The following is a 21411-nucleotide window of genomic DNA, read 5'->3' as shown; positions in this document are numbered from 1 at the left end:
TTGAAGCATCTGCCTCCATTATTATGAACCTTCAGGATGAATTTTAGAGCATTCCTGTATACCCAGAAGTTTGGTGGTTGAGGAATCCTGTTTGCTAGATGAAATAATGTTTTAATTGTGACTGCTTTTTGAATGTTTTAACTGTTTTATAGAATGCTTTTTTGTTGTTAGCATTGCTGCTGTTGTTGATTGTGATGATTATGATGGTGTGCTTGCTGCCCTGGGCTCCTTTGTGAGGAAGGCTGTGATATAAATTCAATAAATAAATATATATTGTGTTTTGTGACTGCTCCCAGAGGCAGGAGGTCCTGGTGAAGGCTTTCAGGGGATGATGGTGGGAAATGTTCACTCCCCAGGCCTTGATCTTCAAACCACTCGTCTGCTGAATTTTGCATAGTTAAAATGCTACACTTCAAAAAAATCTTACCTGGAAAAATGGAAAGTAAAGTACTGACACATTTTTAGTTTTCACTCAAGCATCCATTTTAATTCCAGTGTCCAAATATAACATTTCTAGCTATTTCCTGTTCTAGGCATTTCATCTGAAATTCAGCAACAACGACCCCAAACCGCTCAGGATTGCTGACAAAGCATGAATGGAATGGCTTTAGATTTGTGACTGAGTCCTCTTTGAAGGCACACATGCTTAACGTAGCTCATCCTCACTCATCCCAGCTTTCTGTCCCATGTCCTTATATGATACAAGCAGTGGAAGAGATACCTTTTGTTTTAAGAACATGCAATCCTTTTATGCATACACTGAAAATGGGAGATGCTGAAGGCAGCGGTTCCAGTCTTCCATGCGATGAACGTGTTTATGTTCCTTGCGTGTGGGTGTGGGGAGGATTCCATAGATAGAGAGGCACTTCATTGTTCTTTACAGCAAAATGAAAGCCATGTCGGAAAAGCGATAGCTGCATATAGGAAGCTCAGATAAGGAAATTAGACTGGAGTACTGAACTTCCTGTCTCTTGGCGTAGAAGACATTCCCTAGGAAATCATTTCTTCCTTTCCACATCATCCTCGTTTTTGTAAGTGACTACACGGAAGTGGAAGCCTAGATTGTTTGCATTGGCTTCTGTGGAAATTACATAATAGCACAACTGTTAAGAAAGAATTCACACACAAAATGAACCAATAACCAAGGGTAAGCAATGATCAAATAATGCAAACATACACAAAAACAGCAAAAGAAACCAAGAAGAGCATCTAGGAAAGGAAATCTCAAACTCAAGAGTCCCAAAAACATTTTTTTAAAGCAGGGAAAGGGCAAAATAAACTACTCCCAGAAGAGTCTTGCGGTCACTGTTGAGAAGACCCTGTCCTGGGTAAATATACAACCCAAGCATTGTGTTTTAAACCATAAGGGAACCTAGACAAGGATATCCAAGGAAGATATTAAAGTATGACTTTAGATCCATATGGGAGAAGATAGACAAAAGGCATGAAAAATAATTCTTAGTAAAAACAGAGTCTTCTGGTAAGAAAAATAGACATTTAGGTCATCTTGAAATTTTCACTTCCTCTGTAATCATCTTCTGATTAGCTTAATATTGCACATAGTCTGGATAAGTCATTCATATGTTCAGAGAACTATATCAGCAGAATAATGCTACAATCCTTTGCACACTTTCCTGGGAAAGTTGAATTCAACAGGCCTTACTTCTGAGTAGACATCCATGGGATTCACCTGTTGAGCTTGTGTTTTAATGCTTCTTCCCAGAAAGCTATGCATATTTCCACTCCTTTGTGAGTCCATTTGGGAATAATTACATTATTAACTAACAATGAAAACCAAAGCAGTCAAGAAGCAAATGAGTAGCTGGGGTTCTTTTAGATTATGAATGGAAATGGCACTTAGTCAATCGTTTAACTCAGTTGTAGCAATGAAATGCCAGACATTAAAAGTACAAATTCAGATCAGCTGTGAAGATTGGTCTTTTGCTGCTTTCTTAAGAATTTGTTTTGTTTTTTTTTTTTTAAAAAGGAATAAATTGCAATCAGGCTCCAAAAATGAAACTTTGGCTTGTTAAGTCGATGTTGAAAACAGACTGTTAATGAAAAATAGTCAAGGGTTGTGCACATTTCCCGAGAGATTATTTCCTTATTCTACAACAGCTTATAAATTCATATAGGTTTAAAGTGAAATTGCATTTCTTGAACTTTTCAAAACCAATGTTGATATTCAAGTCCAGATTTAAGGGAAGCAATTTGTCTTGGCCTGCCACTGATATAAAAGCTTTAGAATACTGTATATTTCCATCACTGAACATGTGCCAAATGTAGCAAGGAAATATTAATACATCTGGATTGCTATCTTTCCAGTACCACCATCTCTGTGGTCTAAGCTAAACATATAATATCCTTGATCTCAAAACCACTTCCATGGTAGGGCTACAGTGAAAGTATCCATACCAGAGCCTCAGAAGATCTTCATCTGAGATAAAATGGGTCTTGACTGAGCCCCTTCAAACAGCAACAATGTGATAGAATTGTGGGAGCATTGCAGAACAAACTAAAGCACCAGTAATTAAGTATTGTTATTATTATGGAATACACCTGCAATAAAACACCAAAGTGCTCCATCTGTGGAATACTTAGCCCCTGAGAGTCTATTTGATACCTGCATTGTTGCCCTTTTTGCTCCAAACAAGTACATTTTTATTCATCCAGGTCTTTTACGTTGACTCAGGGAAGCTGTGGCCCTCCAGACATAATTGGACTCCAGCTCCCATCATCCCTAACCATCATCATATTGGTTGGGTTTTCTGGAATTGAAGAATGTCTGGAAGGCCACAGGTTCCCCATTCCGGTTTTAACGGAAGATTTGCTATTGTTTTCTTATGGGTTTTATGTATTTTATGTCATGATGCTTTTTATTATTGATGCATATTTAAAATAAAATTAAAAACGCCATGAAAGGGTGGGTGGCATATGAAATAAAAAATAAAGATTCAGGATTTTAGGCTACCTTTCCAAACAAAGTCCTCTCAAAGCATCGTACAACAATTACAATAGCAAAACTTTATATATGTTGCAATTCTGTGGTCCCTGAGACGGTTTGCCAGGAGCTGTAGGATCCATCAGATCCCCATCTGTTAAGGTGGAGCGAGAGCTCCACTCTCAGAGAAGGAGATCTGGTGCCAGGCGTTTCCTCTGTAAAGTTATGAAAAAGCTTGCATCCAGTTCTTCTCCTGCATTGGAGAGGGCAAAGAGGAGGCATTCCAGGGGTTTGTTGGGGGTGGAGCTAAGGACCTGCAAGTTCTACAGCCCTCCCACTCCCCTGACACACCTTTTAAAAGAGGGACAAATTACACCATCCCTGGAGTTGATTTTTAAAAATTATTATTATTATTATTATTATTATTATTATTATTATTATTATCCATTGGTCTTTTTTGCCAAGGTAACTCAAAGTGACTTACAAGATAGAAGCAATTAGACAAATAATTGAAACCAGCATAAAGGAAAAATCTGAAAGACAATCCTGTTTTTTAAAATGGCCAGGATTAAAACATTCCACAAAGTTGAGGACACAGATAACTGAGAGCCAAAGTCTTGGGGTGGGGACGTTTTTGCCTGGTGCCTAAAGCTTTGTAATGATGGCATCAGGTTAGCCTCCTTGGAGAGAGCATTCCACAAGTGAAATGGAGCCACCCCTGAAAAGGCCCGTTCTCATGTTGCCACCCTCCGGACCTCCTGATGCAGTTTCTTGCCTTCGCATTAAAATCAATGGGTTTTTGAGGAAAAGAAGAGGAAAGAGTACTTGGAAAATTGGCTTCCCCAGCTTCTGCCCTGCTAACATGAGCCCACCAAGGTATAGTTAATGGCATTTCTTCTGCCTCCTGTTCTCTCTCCATTGATCCTTTTGAATTGCTCTGTGCAACTTCCAATATTACAAAATGTAAAGATGAGCAGCAATAGAAAGAAAGGAAGAAAAAGCCACCAGCATAAAATCATTATCACAAATGGCAGCAATAAAATAGTAATGAATAATCAGCATGAAACTGGAAGTGATATGTACAATGACCTCCCATGGCCATTTCCATAGCTTTGGGGTTTCAAGCCCCACTTACCCCATGAGCATCATCTGAGATGGTAACTATCAGATGCTACATTTAAAAAGATGAGGAGAGAGTCAGATATTATTTTTTTCTCCATGTCAGACTGAAAGTGGGGCAGTTTATCATCCAAGTTAATGACAAAGTGGGCAGCATGACTCAGAAAGAAAGAAAATCAAAGCTCTTCTAGGTAGCCCTTGTATTCCCATTAGGCAAGCATCAGACACTGCAGTGAAGTTCAATGAATCTGTCAGTTCAAATCGGTCCACCATAAACTGTTGAGCGGTGGGTTTGATCTGTCACATTTTTAGAGCCTTTAAGTGAAACATCACGCCCATTTAACAACAGCAGGAAATGTTAGCAGATTTTGATTTTGGATATCCATACCTGTTGCAGCAGTGCTCTGGCAAGGAAAGAGGATCAGATGTGTTGTTCTGACAGATGAAAGGAAACATTTTACCATTTAAATGCAAAGCTTATCAGCCACACATCCTTTCTGTAGGAACAGTTGGGCTATGGAACAAATTTCCCAGGAAAGCTTTGGAATCTTTTTGTCTTCAGATAAGGACATAAGAACAGGCTGGATGGTTCTATCTAGCATTCTGTCTCCAACCTGACTAGCCAGCTGTTCCTGGAAAGCTCACCAGTTTACTGTGACGAGCTTCATTCCTCATACGTTCGCATAATTTTTTGGATAGAAACCCCAATCCCCTGAAGCCTTTCTTCTTACGAAGATGACCTGACCTTGTAATCATACTAGTTGTTATTTTCTATTGGTGCACACAAACATGCAATGTCAGTGTTGAAATTGCTGTGGAAGCACACTCACAGTATTTTTGACACATGTCGGGGAAGCCTGTTTTCTGTTGTTTCAGAAGAAGATGGTTTTCCACATTGATTGGCTTGAATTTGTGTCATGAAGCTATCCCCCCCCCCCCCGATCTGCTTAGAGCAGGGCTGTGCACAGTGCTGATTGGCTGGTGCCTGGACTGTCAGTCTCTGCATGTCACTTACTGGCTTGATCTTGTGTCAGTGTGTCAGCCATGAAGCGCTCTCTCTCTCTCTCTCTCTCTCTCTCTCTCTCTCTCTCTCTCTCTCTCTCTCTCTCTCTCTCTGTCTCTCTCTCCCTGTGTGTGTGTGTGTGTGTGTGTGTGTGTGTGTGTGTGTTCTATCTCATAGCAGGGCTGTGCACAATGCTGACTGGCGGGCCCCTTTGTGTATGTCATCTCATTGGAGCAGTTTCTAATATGTATTTATATTTAAAGAAGGAAAAAAGACTTTGGCAAAGGACATAAGAAATGCTTAATTACAGTAGGTAATCAAGCTGGATTCCTTGGAAATCTTAATAAAAACGAAGTGGGCTACCAGCATGAGAGAAAGGCAAGGAGAGATAGTAGTTGTGTGCTGAGGTACCAAGACATCCCCCCAATAACTCACACCTCACACAATATTTTAAGTTTAAGGTTTTGGGCATTAATTTGGCCACAACTTTATTTAAATACAACTGAATGTGAGTGGTTGATTAGGCATTGGTTCTTGCCATCTGTCCCCCACCTGGGACAAATCTGACTCTCACTAGCCTAGTAGGGGAGCCAGGAGGTAAGCACCCTCTGGGAGAGATTGGGGCAGGGGCCACGCCCTTGACCTCATCCCTCAGGTGCTCCCCAAGGCTCATGCGTGGCCCTTGCCCCTACCGGGGATACACGGACTACATGTATAGCCCCAGGATTCCTTTAAAAGAATACCCCTAAAGGCAGCAGCAACCATGAGGGGCAGGCACAACCGAAATCCGTACCCCTCTACCATCCAATTTGAACCAATGCCTAACCGCCAACCTTACAAGTTGTGACATTGCAGAGTAGTAGGCAAAAACCACCTGGCACCAGCCAATCAGCCAAGTGGCAAAATTCCTACCAGGCCCCTGATCCAAAACAGGCGACCCCATGAGAGGCGCAGCAAGGCCAATGCAAAAACGCCTAAAATTAGAGGAGGGCAGGCGGGAGATTCATTGTGAGCAGCAAAAGTGGAACTGAAAGCTGCTCTCTAAGCATATATAGGGTAAGGCTGTCAATCAATCATTTGCTACAAGCAGATTTCCCCAGCAACAGCACACCCACCAATCACGCATGTTGCCATCCAAACTGACCCACCTCTCCCACCCTGGGATGTCTTGTTAACCCTTCCGCAACCCATGTTCTCCTTTAGGGGAAGAACCTGCTCCATCAGCTTCACTTGTACAGTGAACTCCATCAGCTTCACTGATAGAGTGAACTCCATCAGCTTCACTCCATCAGTACTCCATCAGCTTCACTTGCAGCTTCACTTGTACAGTGTTCTAAATGTGAGCACTCCATAGATTTATAAAAGGGCATTTAAAATCTTTTAAGGAAGTGAGATACCCACCACTTTGGAGTACACTAGTCTTTACTAAGTTACACAGATAGTCAACAATCCCTTCTAGGAAAGCTACCGGTATTTGCCTTCACCATCCCCCCCCCCCAAGAAGAACTGGGTAGGTTTTACAAAGCATCACTAGAAGCCTGCAACTGAGACCATTGCATTTCCACATTCAGTCCTCAAGCTTTGGCAGGAGTTGCTTGTCAATAGGAAGACAGAGTATAGGGCTTCCGGTCCGTCGCGCTGGTGGAGTAGGACGCAGGGACTTCACGCTCCGAAGTCCCTGGCTTCGTGGAGGGGGGGGGGGAAAGTCCGCAGAGCGAGCGGACTCCCCGAAAAAACACCGGGTAGAGAGTCCCGGTGACATAGCGCCCAGCTGCCTGCTCCAGACGCGATTCCTCCGCTGCCTGAGAGCTCCGTAGAGCGATCGAGAGCCAGCAGAGTGGAGTCGCGGGAGCCATTTTTGGGTTTCATCTTACCTCCTTGAAGTGAAGCTCCGAGTCCTCAGCCTGCAAGCGGCGGATTCTTCCAAGAAAATAAAAGACTTTTACAAAGTAAGTCAAATCTCTATCTGGACTTAAATTTGAAGAGAGGAAGAGATTCTAAAGTAACGGAAGCCGATCTCTTCCAAATGGTCAATCGGGAGGCGCATTAAATATCCTCAAGCCGAAAGGGGAAAAGTTTTTTCTGATTGTGGACCCGAGAGAAAGAAAGACTTTTTCAAACCTTCCCAGCCTCCGGTGTCGATACCCCTTGAGGTTCAGCAGTAACAAGGGGGAAGATGTTTTGACAGCTGTCAAAAGCTGTCAAAGTGCTAAAGGATTAAGAAAATTGATTTTACTGTTGTGGATTGTAAAAACTGATTGAAGAGGATTCAGAAGTAACTTAAGTGGATTTTAAATTCGAAATGTAATGAAGTTAAAGACAAAGGACAAGGTCAGCCAAGATGGAGTCGACAACGTGGTAGAGAGGAATTTTCCAGTACCCTTTGGTCCTTATCTCTGGTCTGCCTGTCGTTAAGTGAACTATGAAAACAAAGTTCTCTCGAGCCTTCCAGGAGGCTGTGCTGAACTATCTACAAACATGAGAAGATATTTACAAGGAACGGCAATGTATGAATCCAACAGCAAAGGAGAATGAGGTACAAGATCAAGAACTAGAGGACAATTTTGATGCTGAGATTGTGTATGAGGAGCAACAATTTGAGGATAATTTGGAGACTGATTTGGACCAAAAAAAATATGTGTTGGATGATGAAAAGGAAAGATCTGAATATGGAGACGAGGCCGACAAGGAGAAGCAAAGTGAAGAGAAGATTGATGGAAATGAAAATCCTGGAGGGACTGAAATGTGGAGTGGTGTTAGTGAGGGGAGGGATAGGCAGGAAGAGGGGGGAGCAAAGGCCTGGAAGTGGAAGTGGGAAAGAATTGGTGTGGGGTGAAAACTTTAGTTTAAGGTTTCTTTTTTTTGTTGATGAATAACGGTGTCTGAATCTTGGCCTGCTAAAGGATATGCTGATCCAATTGGGGGAAGGGACATTGGGTGGGGGGAGGGAGAGATTATTATAGTGTAGGGTTAAGAGTTTTCTGGAGGGACAGAAGAATGGCTGAGGAAATATGTTAGAGTTTGTTTTTAATATTCTTGGTGATCAGAGGTGTCTGGGTAGAGAACTGCCTGTCTCCCTCTCTTTACTCTTGGCATCCAGTGGCAGGGGGTGTTTTGAGGGGAGAGGGAGGGGTGGAAGGAAACCCAGACACAAAAATGGAACCTTTTGACTGCTGAACCCCTCGGGTTACCCTAGTGGCAGGAGGGGACTCAGAGGGGGACAGCATGAAGAAGGAGGAGGATTAAGTTAATATTATAAGGATAGGATTTTGAATTAGAATAGAAAACCCGCCATAAGCAAGTAAAGAAGTTAGGAAATCCAGGAGGAAGAGAATCGTGGAAGCCGCTAACAAACTGTTAAGAAAATAAGATTTGGAACTAATATTTTCTTCTTCTTTTTTCATCTTTCTTTTTTATGTTTTTTCTTTTTTCTTTTTCTCTCTTTTTTAGTATAGTGTTATATTGAAGAATTAGCTGGGGGACAAGCCAAACCCCAGAGATCCTCCGCCTCTGTCCTCTTAGTGGCAGGGGGGGGAGGGGGGAGGGAGGGGGAGGTTAAACCCAGCTTAAAATGGACCCCTTTGTTTCCCAATGTCCATGGGTATCACTGGTGGCAGAAGTGGTCTTGTGGGTGGAGGGAAAATGAAGGGACAGAATTTATTTTGTATGTTTTGTATGTTTTGTATGTTTTGTTCTCATAAAAAATTAATAAAAATTATTATAAAAAAAGGAAGACAGAGTATAGACAATGGTTATTGTGACCTTTAACCACATACCTCAATGGAACTGAGCAACTATTTTCCTCAGATCTGATCACCCCTCCACAAAGCTCCATGATGCTTTATAAGCACAAGGTGAAATCCAGCCTCTGTCAAAGTGAATGGCAATAAGCCCATTGGCTTCAAAGGAGTCAGAAGAAAACCATGCAATCTTTTACAGATCTGGGTTCATGCCAGCAGGATATACTATTCACAAGAATGAGAAGGCATGAATCTCTGTTCATGAATGAGACTGGTGATTGACTGAGCTAAAGGGTTATTTGCTTTCTAAAAAGTAAAAGTTACTGTAGAATTCTGGCTAAGAAACTAAGCCATGATCTGAGAAGTCACTTGTTTAACCTCTTCTCCTCCACGAAGACACTGAGTGGTTTTAATCAGTATCTTCCCAACCTGCAATTCAGGGACAATAACACTGCCCTACCTAACAGGGTTGTTGTCCGGATTGCTGAGACAATGAGTCTGAATTGTACTCTGAAGAATGATGTAAACATGATTTTTTTTAATTAAAAAAATCTAATTCTGATGTCAGATCACTGTAAAAATAGGTCTTAATTTTCATTTGTTAGGATATATCAGCCTTTGCCAATCTTGCATCCTCCAGTTGTTTTGGACTACAGTTCCCATCAGTCTCAACCAGTGCTGGCAGTTGTAGTCCAAAACATCTGGCAGGCACCCAGCTGGCAAAGGATGGGCTATACCAACCAGGTTCAAAATTCTGGAAGACACGTGTGTCAGGCACTTAATATAAAAGACATGAGTCAAAACTGACAGACTCCAGTAAAGTCTCCTAGGAGTGAGGTATTGCCAAGATTTTTTTGGCTCAGAACCATGGAGTTGCTCATCTATTTAGCAAAGGGAAGATATCTTCTAAACATGGTTTCTGCTTTCAATTGCATTGTGCAGCATAAATCATTATTTCATTCTTCCAAATGCCAGTATCTGTTTGTACGGTTTATTTACAGGTGGCCATAAATAATCACCAGGACTAGTGGTTTAAATAAGACAAAAACTTCAAATAACCTGATTAGAGACCACAAGAGAATTCTAGCATCAGACCTGAAGTGCCCAAGAATGTTAAATGCCTGGCTTTCCCCTAAACGTTTGTGAAAAATGAAATGTACCAAAAAAAGGGGGGGTGGGGAGACCTGGACACTTGCCACAACACCCATTATAGTGCAGTCTGAGGCCTTGACCTCTAATGTTATCCTTATTGTGTTTTTGACACATTTAGTCAATTAAAACGGCTGAAGTGTAATTTGTTTTTCTTAAGTTTAATACAGCATGTCAATAGAAGTTAGCCAAAATTTATAGTAGGAACACTAAAACTGCCATGTGCACTTAAACAAATGAACCACAATTTATCATGGTTGAAATAAAAATGAACATCACGCACGCTGGACTCTATGCTCCACATGCGCACGCGGGTTGCCAAATATAGCAAAGCATGTTGCAGCTGACACTTCCAATGGAAAAGACATTGCAGTCCGCATTAAATATTGGCGTGAAAAATCTGGACGCCCTCCAAACCTAAGAAGTGTTAACGTTGGCACTTCCACTGTGTACTTTTACTGTAAATTGTTGCAGCGTTTATTTGACATGGAATACCCGGTGGATTGATGACTGAAGAAAGGAAGACTTTTTATTGTACCATGTTACCTTTTTCAGTCATACATACTAAGCCTTTATGTCTTAGGAGTTTAAACAAGTCTCCACCTGTACTCAATCGGTGAAAGTTATTTTTCATGCAACTATAGTTTGCCTTTTTATAAACCCATGAAAGCACACATTTTCCATTTTATTGGCCAAAAACAATGGCTGATTTAACTATAAAACTTTTTAAAAGCTGGGGTTTTTTACAGAGATATCTGCTGCTTCTTTTTTTATAAAAAACCCACCTTGTTTAAATACCTCAGAACAAGTTAGCTCACTCCATGCCTTTCTGTTTCTCAGCAGAAATGAATTCTGATTTTCCATATATTTTTGTTCAAAATATGCAATATGACTATGATCTTCCATATATATATATATATATATATATATATATATATATATATATTCTCAAAAGGGACACGGGTGGCACTGTGGTCTAAACCACAGAGCCTAGGGCTTGCCGATCGGAAGGTCGGCGGTTTGAATCCCCGCAACGGGGTGAGCTCCCGTTGTTTGATCCCAGCTCCTGCCCAGCTAGCAGTTTGAAAGCACGTCAAGTGCAAGTAGATAAATAGGTACCGCTCCGGCGGGAAGGTAAACGGCATTTCCATGCACTGCTCTGTTTCACCAGAAGCAGCCACATGACCCAGAAACTGTCTGTGGACAAACGCCAGCTCCCTCGGCCTATAGAGCGAGACGAGTGCGCAACCCCAGAGTCATCCACGACTGGACCTAATGGTCAGAGGGTACCTTTACCTTTACCTTTATATATATTCAAAATATAGAAATATGACTATGTTGTTAACTCTTAGGAAGAACAAAGAGTACTGATGTAAAATTCCTAGGGGGAAAATATTAGTTCAGTTTAATAATAAACCTATATGTAAAGTCCACAGAAGCTAAAACTGGGGACATTAATATGCTTTATTGACACCTTTCCTATGTAAGAAAACTTAGCAAAGCAGAGTTCATCCTAAATTTTCATTTTTTAATAAAAAATCTATACTAGGGATGAGCCACTTAGGCTGCAGTTCTGATCTGTGTCATATTTATCAGACACACACACCCAATCCGCTGTTCTCTATTAGCTTCCACTGGTCTCAGCTGGCAGGGAGGAACTCCATACCCTCCAACATTTCTCCGACGAAAATAGGAACATTTCATTCCATAATGATAATTTTACTGTTTATATCCCACAGTTCTTACTGGGCTGCCCCAGCCACTCTGGGCAGCTTTCAAGATATTTAAAAACATAATAAAACATTAAACATTTTTTTAAAACTTCCCTATACAGGATTGACTTCAGGCAGCTTGGGGGGGGTCAGATAACTCCACACCCTCCAACATTTCTCCAATGAAAATAGGAAAAGTGGGACATTCCTGGATCAAATCAGAAACCGGGATGGCTTCTCTAAATGAGGGGTGTCCCTGGAAATTGGGGGCACTTGGAGGGTTTGGAACTCTGCTGTTGAAGCCTCCACCGCAGCCACAGAAACTAGTGTGAAAGGTTGCAACACTATAACACCAATGATACCCCAAAATGCGGTGAGGTGGGGCAGCAACAGAACTGGACCTGCCATGGAACAGGATATTTGATATTAAGTCTGTCTAGCTCACGTCTGGAGGTGGTGTGGTCAAAAATCCCTGAAAAGCTCTCCCTGCACCTTGTGCTCTGCCTGGCAGAAACAGTCAGACTTCGGGTGTGATGGCACATTTGCTGCTTTGGCCGAAGTGTAGCAGAGCTATCCTACAAGAGTTCAGTGGGACTCATCTGACCTTTGAGCAAAAGTGGCGTATGGCATCATGCTTGCCATGCCAGCTGCACAGCAGGCTCTTTAAAGGAGCCAGAACTGGAGCCATGATGTGATTATAGACACAAAAGGAAGCTGGCAAGGAGGAAACATGTAGAAGGATATCAGGAAGCTGGTAAAGAGAGATGATTTGTTTACTTGTGACATTCTATTAGGCCCTGGGGATAGCCGTGACTTCTCTGGTCTGTCCAGCTGAATAAGAGAGTGCTTGGTTTTAAAGTAGCATTAAGACCAATAAAGGGTTCAGAAAACATTGTTTCATAGAACTGGTTTTAGGCACCCATGAGCCAAGGCTTCCCCTTTCCTCCCAGAAATACCTTATAATGAAAACAACCTCTTCTGCTGCTTTTCTTTTTCTTTTTGTCAAGTTGGTGATAGTGTCAACCCTGAACTTTGGCGAGGTTAACCTGAGGTTCTGCATTTAATTCATATTCATCTTGTTTCTGTGAGAGGCTATAATAGCTGGGGTGGATGAGTATTCCATATTTGAGGAGCTGTGCCACTTTCCCTTCCCGATTGTGCTATCATCTTTAATGGTAACCGTAACTCACAGATGTCAGGAAGACAATCTTTCTTTGTTATTCATAGATCATTAGAAAAGTCTGGCTGCTACATTAATGCCTGCTAAAGCTATACGTACGGTTTCCATTTTATGGCTCGCTGTCAAGCCTGTCTCTGATAGCTGGTTTCCAGCTCCATTCTGTCTACTTTAAACAAACCCCTTTTTATTAGTCCCATCTCATTAGCACATACTCACTTTTTTGGACTTCTATCTTATTCTCTTTTAGCATTCACTGATCAGCACCTTGCTGAGGTCTATGGAAAAGATTTTTGTTTTTGTTTTGTTTTTTTATTTTAGTCAAGGCAACAACTTCAAGAGATACGTGGCAATGCAAGGCATATATTTTATTGGGACTGTAGAGGAAGGAAACAATAAAAGGACAACAAAAAACCTGACCCTACATGACTGCAAAGCATTCCAAGGGGCAGAAGGCAGGGGGAAGCCTCTGGACTTTTGTGGCAGGTTCTAGATTTTCTGCTGTGTGTGTGTGTGTGTGTGTGTGTGTGTGTGTGTGTGTGTGTGTGTGTGTTTAGAAAGAGCGAGAGATTGCTTCCAGGGTACCCATTATCTTAATTTCCCTAAGACATTTATGCATATAAATTAACATATGCAGATTTTATGCTGTGGGTCTCTGCCTCAGTTCTTTAAGCACCTAGCAAAGCATTGCCACACAGGAGGCTAAAATAATCTTGGATCCTCTTATGTGATGTTTAGGTTTCTGTGAAAGTGAAAGACAGAGGAGGTGAACCGTTTGTTAGGCACGCAGCCAATGTAGGTTTGACATTCTAATTCTAACCCTGGCAGAAGACAGGCTACATCCCTAACTACCAGGACCAGTGGTCAGGGTTGATGGGAGCTGTAGTCCAACAACACCTGGGGAACCAAGGTTGAAAAAGGTTGCTTTATACTTTTGTGTCAGTTGAAACATGTGTGACCCTGTCCCTGATACATTGTACCCCTTCCAGTGGTAGCCACCCATAATTTGTAGGACATATTACACATTTTCTTTTATAGCACTATCACAAAAAACATTGCTGAATCTGACAATGTCCAGTTTGAATGATCAAATGCATGCCAGGATTTCTAAAAACGTGTATGCGAAGCTCCTTGAACACTTTAAATGTGCTGTTGTTGTTACAATTACAAGGACTATTCTATTCTGCTCTTCCTCTAGAAAGCTTGGAGCAGCTCACCCTTAATAGCAAACACATTATTAGGAGGCCAAATCAGAAGGGCACCACGTGAAAGCAGAGAAAGCACACTGGCAAAGTACACTGATAAGGAATTGAGAAGGGAGCAAATCTCAAATGGCACTGACAGACATGTACTTCAATCCTTTATTGTTTTGTCATTGCAGAGGCAGCCTTTTGAATGGTAATCAGCAGTTTGTGTGGCCATCAGTAGGAAATAATAATAATAATAATAATAATAATAATAATAATAATAATACCGTAATAATAATAAATTTTTATTTATACCCCGCCCTCCCCAGTCAAAACCAGGCTCAGGGCGGCTAACACCAATAAAATTACAATAAGACATAAAAGAAAAGAAAACAATTAATTAAAATACAGATTAAAATACAATATTAAAATTTAAAATGCAGATGAGGGGTGTGAAGGAACTGTGAGGGGAAGGGGCAGGGTTGGGTGAGGTGTAAAAGGATGGGGTGAGTTGGCAATGGGGTGCAGGGTAGGCAAGCAACAGGAACAGGGGCATCAGCCCCTAGTTCCCATATAACAGGCATGTCCAACTCCCAAGAGACTGTGATCTACTCCCAGTATTAAAAAAAACCTGGCAGTGATCCACCCATTGTCATTGGAGGGAGGAGAAGCATGGGTGCGGTGGGTGGATTGCCCAGAGTTGTTGAGCTTTCTTGCTTTTGGGGGAAGGGATCACAATCTACTGGTTGGACACCCCTGCCATATAAAATCAATACAGCTTGTTATTACAAAGAAGAGCTTTGTTGTTAAGATTCATGGTCAGCACACTGAACCAAAGAACTGCCTGGCCGAAGGTGTTCAGTCTCATTGCTCTCATTCTAAGGAAAGTGAATTCCGAAGGTTAATGGAATGTTGTACTCCTGCTCAAGCAATGGGATCATCTACATGAAAACCTACATCTTAAGGCTTTGGGGAACAAAAGGAGATCTTAAAGTGGTTTTATCTGCATTTTCCAGTAGAACAGAAGTGATTACAAATTTTTAAATTAAGCTATTCCCCTCCTTGAATTATGGTGCTGGAGGAGACTCTTGAGAGTCCCATGGACTGCAAGAAAATCAAACCTATCCATTCTTAAGGAAATCAGCCCTGAGTGCTCACTGGAAGGACAGATCGTGAAGCTGAGGCTCCAATACTTTGGCCACCTCTTGAGAAGAGAAGACTCCCTGGAAAAGACCCTGATGTTGGGAAAGATTGAGGGCACAAGGAGAAGGGGACGACAGAGGACGAGATGGTTGGACAGTGTTCTTGAAGCTACGAACATGAGTTTGACCAAACTGCGGGAGGCAGTGGAAGACAGGAGTGCCTGGCGTGCTCTGGTCCATGGGGTCACAAAGAGTCGGACACGACTAAACGACTAAACAACAACATTCCCCTCCTATTGGAAACAATGGGAGACAAATATGCCAGCTCCAGAGTTTGTGGGGATGTCAGGGGACTGGGAAAACATTGGATCCTTTGAACCTAAGGCTTCCTCAGGTCCTTCCCCAGAACACTTCCAATCTGCCTTTGGAGAAAGAGATCTGGTCCACTGCCATGGGTTGTCTTTTATTTGCTGCATGGCATATTGTTTAGGCACCTGCACCACTGAATGATTAAGTGTGGCCTGTGGCAAACATCTGCCATTTCTTAGTCATGGAGTGGATACAAATTGCACCAGCATCTGTAGCAGAAAAAATATGATAAGCTGTTTAATGCAAACACAGACACAAAAGTGCTACCTAACGATGTTATGATTTTAGCTTAGTTATTACTTTCTCAGTGTGGAACACTTCTTTTTTAGAGGCAGGATCTCAGTTCCAGCCCTGAAATTAAATTTCCTATAGCAACAGACCTACCAACCCACTGTCGTTTGCCTCTTTCCTTTTTTGGCCCATCCTGGCTAACACACTAGAGGAGAATGAAAACAAACAACTCTGAAAACTAAGAGTAAAACTCCCCATCTGCTCTTTGTAGGAAGCTACTGATGCTTCAGATTAAAAGCTCATCCAATGATGTATCTAATAAATAAACTCAGCTCTGTTTTAAATCTAGCCCGTAAGTGCCTGAAACTGTCCCACACATTTGGGATGGGCCTCCTGTTTTAGTCATCATTTGTAAAGCTGTAAGATATAATAAAGCAATGATGAATCTGAGCTAACAATAAACAATGTTTGCATGGGGAGTGGGGAGGGGGAAGAGTCCTGGCTATAATAAGTTATGGAGGCTTTTCTTTTCTTTTCTTTCTCCCCCACTCCCCCCCCCCCCCCGGGCAAGCTGTCTGATTCTGTCATCCACTGGAGAGCAAGTTGTTACCTCCCACTTTGGACAGGAATGCCTTGGCTTCATTTCGGTATATATCTATTAGGTGCGGAGTGATGAGTCTATCTGACTGTTGATTCACACACAGGCTTTTCCTGGGGTAACATGTGACTGCTATCCCTCTGTGACCAAAAGGATATTTTCCATCAGCGGGAACAGATGTTACTTATTCGGAAGATCTAAATAAAGCATAAGATGTTGCAAAAGAAAGAAAGAAATGCCTCGTGTTCATCTGATGGCCGCTAAAGCAAGAGGCACATGTTGAAAAGCACTTTGGAATTGCTTTAGAAGTTAATAATTAGCACACTTGTGATTTTCATGTGTAAAACAGGGGGTAGGCAACCTGAATGCCTTCCTCTGAGGACTGCATGCAGCCTTGGGTGAATGCTCAGGAACCACACATTTTCATATACTGTATACACACAAACACCATCCTCATCTTCAAAGATTCTCCCTGCTGGGGCAGAGATTGGTATAAAGTACATTGAGGTCATCCAGCTTCTGGAAGTGAGATATGAAGGAGACGATGTAGGCGACAACAGCAGCACAGATGCTACTAGCCCAGAGATGGAAAGAAGAAAGAGTCCCTACCAGAGAGGAATGGCAAACTAAGCTATTACCGAATAAGCTATTAGCTACGCCGAAATGGCAAAACTGACCGGAAAGCTCGGACCAAGAAGACAAAAACTTCAAGAGGGAATATAATTTATTTGGGAGACCACTGTAGGCAGATGAAAACATTAGCCGGATTTTAATCTCACTTGTAATGTAACAAATACTATGGAAAATATGGATAGATATAAAATATAGATTATGAAATAATATGCAATTGAAAATGTTGACATTAGGACCCATGGAGGGGATGGGGGGAAGTCTAAAGGTGCAGAGAAATCTCTTTATATGGATATAAATTTATATTTGTAAAATCAAATAAAAATGATGAGAGAGAGAGAGAGAGAGAGAGAGATGAAGGGGACAGTATAAGCCAAATTTATGCACATATTTTGAAGTGTTGTGTTTTCAGATTGTTTCTAGAAATCTGAATTGACAAGACCTTTACAGCAAAAGATTTTGCTAGTTAACGTAGTTCAAAAGTGTACATGAAATTCCTTACTTCCTTGTCGCATTGCCATTATCTGCTTTTTCTGTCTAATCCATAATTCCTCAGATGCTGGAGTTCCCTTGCTTTTCCCTTGCACAACCTACCCTTCCCCTGCATCACACTAAGAACACAAAGCCCCTCCTGTCCCTTGGCCCTGGGTGAAGTTTTCATTACTGTACATACAGTATAAATTCACCTTTCACTTCCTGCACAGGGCTGTGCTATTTCTCAGTGTTCTAGTGCTAATGCCTGGTTCACATGATCACTTTGAGAAGTAGCTGCTGCTTAAACAGGAAACCATTCAGGTGTCATTTCACATGGGAGGCCAGATTTACGTGATGTCTCCCCAATAAAATTGATTTCAAGCATGTGAGCCCAACCCACTGAATATATATATATTCCCTTAAAGTTTCAACTTATGTGATTCTGAGATTTTTTTAATGCCTTTTCTTAATGTATACACACTTCTGAAGAAACAGCTGAAAATTGTGACTGTTCCGTGGTGATTTTTTTTCTTTATCTTTTTTCTTTTATGGGATATTATTGTTAAGAATGTATTCTGGACTTTTTGATGCTGCACAAACATATTCAAACATTGAGAAATACATCATAAGTGCACATATGACTGATGTTAATTTTATCTGTAACCTCTTTGGAACAGAAAACGAGACGTCTTAGCTTTTATTTTAACCCTAAAACAATGGATTTGAACAGATGTGAACCAGGGAGGAAATTTGTTCTCTTGGGCCTAATCTGAAACCTCAGAAATCAAGGAGCATATCTTTGCTGAGGATATGTTTGCAAAATATTGTGGATTTCTTTTACTTTTTCATTTTTTTCAGCTATTCCTTAGCTGATATTCCATCTTGAAGACTCTGGCTAAATGCAGACTTTATGACTTTATCTGTTTTTTCTGTCTAGTCCAGGTTTTTGCTCACTATTTTGTGGCATTCTTGTTGGTCCTAATAAAAGTTTTGCCAAACTACGGATTTTGGAATTCGTTTTTGTTACAGACCAGCAGAGCTTCCTAAGCCTTTTATTCTGATGCTGTTGCCCTTCAGATCACCAGAATAGGCAATATTTACTTGATAGTTTAATGGGTTTTTAGTCAGTTTAATGGAGAATAACTAGGATGTAATGTGACTCAGCTCATTTGGGTCCAATCTGGGAATACAGTTTACAAAGGAATGTGGGAAGCTGCCTTCTCCTAATCAGACCACCAATTGTTCCATCTAGCTCAGTAACAACTTGCAGCAGCTATCCAGGTTTTCTGGCAGGATTCTCTTCCAGACCTACTGAAGATGTCAGGAACTGAATCTTGGACATTCCACATGCAATGCAAATGCTGTAGCACTGAGCTATGGCCCTTCCCCATTTATAGTATGCATTGAATGCCAGGATCCAACCTTAGAATGCAAGTGATGGCTGTAGCCCTTTTTCTGATGTTCATTTGCACTCTTCAAGCATTTTCCCAATTGTGACTACCACAGTGTGAGGGGAGGAAGGCGACATGCTCCCTGGCCCCTCCCTCATGTCACTATCACTGCTTTCACACCCTGTTTAGGGCTAAACATCTGCAACATGGGGACTGTTCTTCTTTTGAAGGTTCCCCCATGTGATTTAGAATCTTGGAAGATCGGTTTTCTAAACTGCATTGGGTCAGGGGCAGAGCTAGTGCTCTGGTTCCCTCTCTCCATCTTCATATGAGGGATTAACATCCCTGCAGAGGATTCTTTTGCTACCAAAGAACATGTGGAAAGAGGTGGCTGGAGTTATGCATGCTGGCCTGCCTTCAAATATTATTTTGCATAGACCCTACCTATTCAAACTGAAACACGCACTGGGAACACTCAGTTTTCTAAGATAACCAAATAGAGCTTATTGGAGCCTACACACATACATATGTATACACTTAGATTCTGTTCAAACTGTGGACTTGAATGTCTGGCGATCACCTTTGCCAATGTCTCTTAACATGTGCAGAGGACTTCATGAGCAACCATGTCCAACCCTTACTTATTTGGAAGGGAGAGTCCTCGTCAGAGGCTAGAGTTTCTATGCAGCGCTGAGTTCCAACATCCCTTTTTAAAAAGCTAACTTCTGCAAACAACTTATGTTTGCAAGCTACACAATGTGCGAGTTTTCTCAAAGGGCAATAAAATCTTAACAGACACAAGGGACAATGCTCTTCAAAGTCTGCTATAATTACACTTTCAGTTTGGTAATTCACCAAAGCATTTGTTTATATCTTGCTAATATTGGAACCAAAGTGTGTTGTTTATTGACATAATGAAAGCTATGTCAAATATAGACCAGCCCACAGGAATTTACTGGAATTCTGGAAACATTCAATCTAATTCAGCTTTTTGGTTATATATGTATTAAGGCATTCTCCCCAGAGTAAAAACAAATGTCTCTGATGTAATACCCTCTTCCAAAAGTTAGAAAGTCTGTCATCTTTCTCAATATACTCACTTCATTAAATAGTTTACAACTTGCGAGGGGATCACAAAGTTTGCAGAACAAAATGACTGTCCTGACAGATTCAGACAATAAAATGACCAGATTGCAGCCTGAAGGCTTTCTCAGAGACTGTTGCTGCAGCACATACTAAATACAAATATTGAAACACCTGCATGATGTCCATAATACTTTTAGCAGATGTTAATCCCCTCTGCATGTAACCAGTGGATTTAGATCACATCACTGCACCTTACCCCCTTCAGCCCTGCCTGGAAAACGGCCAGCTATCTGAATACATTCCAAGCAGAGCAAGGCTTGTCCCTTGCATTTGCAGTTTCATTGTCAAGTCTGGAAGCATTTGTACACGAGTTTGCAAGCATATCTATTTATCCATCAGGCAGACCTCACTGTTTAGCCATTTGTGTGTCACTTCACAGTACAGTACAAGGCTATTTGTTCCTTTCTTAGGGGTGATTAGTGTGTGCTTATACTTTGGTGAGGTGGGGCAGCATCAAATGATGAACTGTTTGTGTGAATGAGATGTTGCAGATCAAATGCCAGAGGCAAATTTTCACAGAACCTGACATATCACCATACTCTTACATGAAAAGCTTTGCTTTATCTTAGAAGCAAGATACTGATTTATATTCCTGTCATTCATTTGGAGTCCCCAACTAGGGGGTGAGCACTTTTAAAAACACACACACACACATACATACAATTAAGAGGATGCAAGTGAGGGGAGTCAAACCTTTCCCCCCTTTCCAACTCTACCTCTTTGTACTCTGTTGCTTAAAGAAAATTTCTTCCAGCCCAATAAGAGAAGTGAGCTGGGCTAGACAGAAAATTTCTTAAAGCATCAGATCACAGCAAAGGAGGAAGGGGTGAGAGAGGGTTTAGTTCCCCTCACCCTTATAGTCCATTTCATGTTAAAAACAGACCCACCTGTTAATCTAATATGACTAAGGATGCAGTTATAAAATATGCATTGGATAATGAGATCTTAATAGGACATTTATTTTTTATAACAATTCAATTACAATAAAGGGTTTTCGTTGTTGTTTTTAAAGACCCCTACATACTTACTTACTTCTTTTCCCTGCTTTGTAGGGGAACAGGGCAGAATCCTAAATAAAACACATATGACTGCCTCCAACCATATAACTAGAGTTTGGTCCTTACTCATATTTATCTTCTTCTTCTTCTTTGGTGATCACTCGTAGCCAAGTAAGATTGTCTTCCATAAACACGGTTTTAAAAATGAGTCCATAAGTGACTGTGGAGGCCAATTCTGGATCCACATGTCCTCCCACAGTGGGGACATTGGTTTCTGGGCAGGAGTTGATCACGGTGGGGATTTGCCAAGCATGCCTTCCTCTTAGCACATTTCTCCCTTGTGTCCTGAGTTCGAGTGTCTTCAAAGCCCATGACACCTTTGGTAAAGGCTGTTCTCCAACTGG

Source organism: Zootoca vivipara, chromosome 9 (assembly GCF_963506605.1).
Source record: "Zootoca vivipara chromosome 9, rZooViv1.1, whole genome shotgun sequence".
Lineage (NCBI taxonomy): Eukaryota > Metazoa > Chordata > Lepidosauria > Squamata > Lacertidae > Zootoca > Zootoca vivipara.
This window is presented reverse-complemented; position numbering follows the sequence as displayed.